Raw genomic sequence first — 4218 nt, forward strand, 5'->3', positions numbered from 1 at the left:
ATAAAAAAACTCAGGGGGTTAGTGGTGACACACAAACCTGGATATTGTAAATAAACTTCTACTGTGGTTGCAAAGTTCTGTATTTTACCACAAAAAGCAATGACAAGTATTTATAACACATACAATACACGGTTATAATTTGTACAGTAACATACTGCAATGTACATGACTTTAACTGTTAATCCAGTGTATAGTAATTATTTACAGTCACAGTTAAGACTAAAAGACAGATGATGAACTGTACAATATAAAAGAGCAGCATCACGACACACACACACTTCTGCTGTTTATCATGCTGTTGCTATTGTGGCCAATAGTTGACAAAAATGTGTAACCCATGAACTACAGAAACTTGTCCACTTCAGCCTTTTTCTCTCAATGATAGGGTATTTTTAAAAGGTGTTGTGAATAACAGTGCATGTTGTGGTGTGAGGGGTGGTATTTGTGAGACCACAGTGTGTAGGGGCAATGAAAATTGTGTATTGTGGTGTGGTGTGAGGAGTGGTATTATACAGCAGACAAAGTGTTTTGTGATAATGAACATGCATTGCGGTGTGTGGGATGGAATCAGTAAGACCCATGTGTAAAGTGAGAATGAATGGCATATTGTGGTGTGGTGTGAGGGATGGTATTATAGTGTGAACAATGTGTGTTGAGAGAGAGAGAGAGAGAGAGAGAGAGAGAGAGAGAGAGAGAGAGAGAGAGAGACTGTGTGTGTGTGTGTGTGTGTGTGTGTGTGTGTGTGTGTGTGTGTGTATATTTACCTAGTTGTGATATACTGTACAGGAAATGAGCTACGCTCATGGGGTCCTGTCTCCGTGACTCAACAAGTCAAACTTTGCTCTAAAATTGTTTAAGCTTTTTGACTGGATGATCTCTTTGTCCAGGCTATTCCACAGGTCAATGCATCTATGTGGAAAACTGTATTTCTTGATATCCTTCAAGCAACTTGTCTTTTTCAGTTTCTTTTCATGTCCTCTTGTTGCTCCCCCAACCCATATGAACAGATCTTCTCGTCAATTTTGTCTACTCCCATCAAGGCCCTGAACACTGCAATCACGTAACCCCCACTCTTTTCTTTCTACTAGGGAAGGCAGACCCAGCTTTTCTAGACTTTCCTTGTACAATACATCTGTCAGGATAGGGACCAGCTTGGTTGCTGTTCTTTGTATTTTCTCGATCTTGGTTATATCTTTCTTTATGTGTGGAGACCGCACTACTGCAGCATATTCCAACCTGGGGCAAATCATAGCCACTATCAATTTTTCCATCATCTCCTCATCCATGTAATGTGTGTGTGTGTGTGTGTGTGTGTGTGTGTGTGTGTGTGTGTGTGTGTGTGTGTGCTGTGGTGTGAAGGGTGGCATTAGAGTGAAGCCATAGTACAGTAAGAATAAGATGAAAGTCAAGTCAGTTCTATATTATCCCTTGTGTGGTGAAAGGGGCATACTAGGCTTCCAAAATTCAAAACATTTATGGACAGAAAACCAGCCTACACACCTGATGTCCATCCATCCATCATCCAATCCTACATTGCCCCATGAGGAGCGTAGGAGGCCGGGGCTAGGCAAGTTGGTCCCGACATTTAAGAAGAGAGTGACCAGCCTCACTCATCCCTGAGAGGCATTACGTGAGCAACAAACCCTAACCACCCCTTGGATATAAACCTGCACCGGCCCAATCCGATTGGAACACCGTAATTACCCACTAAGTCACCAGGCACCAAAATTTGGTTACCGTACATGGTTACCACCCAGCATAGTAAACGGTTTCCTGGTGTACTGGAAACCATTTGGCTTGTCACTCAGTGTAGAATCACCCACAGGCAGAAGGAAGAGGAAAGAATGAAGGAAAGAAAGACAGAAGAGGGAGTGTAGAGTCACCCGTAGGCAGAAGGACGAGGAAAGACTGAAGGAAAGAAAGACAGATGAGGATGGAAGGAAAGAAGGACGGAGGAGAGGAAAGGGCAGACACCCGAGAGCAGCGCTACATCAAATAAGTGGATGGTAAGTGCCCCCACCTGCCACATAATGATGATATTATATGATTTAAAAAAAAAAAAAAAAAAAAAAATCCAGCTTCATCTTAAGAGATTCAAACCAAGTACACACAAAGAACATGATTGTCATTCTATCTGACATTTCCAACCACTACAAACCAGTGTATGAGATGAGTTACTGTACTGTGATGCTAGGGATTGTCCAAAAACCAAGCAGTCTTCTATGCACTGCTGGAACATTTCAGTCAGCTGGTAAGGGTATGGGTGTGGGAGTAGGGAACACATTAGTGATACACGGTAAACATTGATAATTTGAAGGAGCCATCCCCACAACACTGGAGAGACTGTCCAATGGGGTAGAAGCAGAGTATTACACTGTACTGTATATGCGAAATGATGTATAAAGTATTTCTAACACCGACGTACCAGTATCCTTCCTTGGTAACATGGACAGAGACATGTAATGAGCTAACCTAAACAAACTTAACCTAATCTGAACATGGGTGTGATAACTGACGGAGAGAGGAGCTGGAGTCTCTCTCGCCTCCTTTTCTACTACCGTAAGCACATAAAAAAGCCTCGCCCATGGATGTATATGGAAAAGAAATATCTCAGAATTGCATTAAGTAATTGAACATATTAATTTAGTGTCTGATGGGTGTGTAGTTTTAAATAACAAAACGCTCATTGCCTAAGCTAAGTACCGGTACCTAGTATATAATAAAATACTGTCAACGTAACCTTGGTGCATGAGGGGGATGTCATCATGTGGTGACACTGAGGCAACCAGGAGACTCAACTATTTGGCTATACAATATTTTTCATTTGCTTAATCACTTCCCTAACCCCTGAGACATGGACTGCAGACTGCAGAGATGAGAAACTTAAGCCTGCTGTCCACTAGGTTCATGTTAAGGTACGTCTGTGGTTGCAACAACTATTATTATGGTACTATACTTAGGAGGCCTTAGTCTACTCATCTGCTGGAACATTTCTTCAGAACCTAACCTTATCTAACCAAACCTACAGAGATATTTTTGGGGAGGAGGGGGTGCTTTGATTGAGGATTTATGTTCTGTAATGCATCCTGTATTCTTTACTGAACTTAAACCATTCTAAGCACTTTTCCTTCTATAAGCATCTGCCACGTCTGGTTTTTTACATACAGTACTGAGGAAATAAGGAGGTGGGGGGAGAGTCTCCAGCTCCTATCCCTGTCATTTACTGCATTTACTACCCTACCCTAACCCAACCTAATCCAATTTTAACACGGATGCCATAACAGTTTTAGCAACTAGCTAGGAAACCACCCACTCCTTATTTAATAAGTACCGGTACCATACTAAAAAGTACATTTGTGGTGAATGTGTACAGAAGAAAAATTGTTTAAAACTGCACAGACTAAATGGTGAACCTGTTAATTGCAGTCTCCATTAGCTGGATGTAATTCCAAAATAATACCACAGAGTGTAGCGTATACAATATCTAAAGGTTTGGGTACATGAGGATAGTTAGGTTTTCAAAACACCTTCCACTAATCAATACAGCATCCTTTATGGGAAAAGCATAAGAACACCAAAGAAATAGGGGGGGGGGGAAAATTGCCTTTTCTCAGTTCAGTATAACCATAAAATTAGCCACCCTCAGAGTAAATGAATGGGTAATGTAAATTATATCTAATCCATTAAGCTAGAGACAGTCTCTCCTAAGCTGAATAAAACTAAAAGTTTCTGGGGTGAAATTGTAGGCAAACTTCCATGTAAATAATCTGCACTGGTACTTTTTCTCAATAATCTTTAACCTAATTATCATTGATTGCTTTAAATAGTTGAAGAAATGTATGGTACAATTTTGCAGATATCATATACAATATCATTAGTTTTACATGCAAACCATGGTAAACAGACACCTATCACGTCAGGCTTTGAGGTTTACTTAGCTTCCTGGTCAATCCATTACTAATAATTTTGTCCCTCCTACCCTAATACAAGTTAACCTAGCCTTACCCTAACCTAATCTAACCTTTGGGTCCAAACTGACCTACTGCCCTCTGTAGGATGCCACCGACTGTCAACAAACCTAACCTAGTGCTCTTAGTGACAAGAATGTCATTTCCACAAAATATGGGTGTCATGAATGAATTATACTATTATGGAAATAAGTCTTTGACATAAAATTTTCACCTTTTGTTAATGGAAGCTCTTTGCAGTTTGACCACT

This window comes from Coenobita brevimanus, chromosome 30, assembly GCF_032717465.1.
Source record: "Coenobita brevimanus isolate Jiangsu-jjx chromosome 30, ASM3271746v2, whole genome shotgun sequence".
In the NCBI taxonomy this organism is placed as follows: Eukaryota; Metazoa; Arthropoda; class Malacostraca; order Decapoda; family Coenobitidae; genus Coenobita; species Coenobita brevimanus.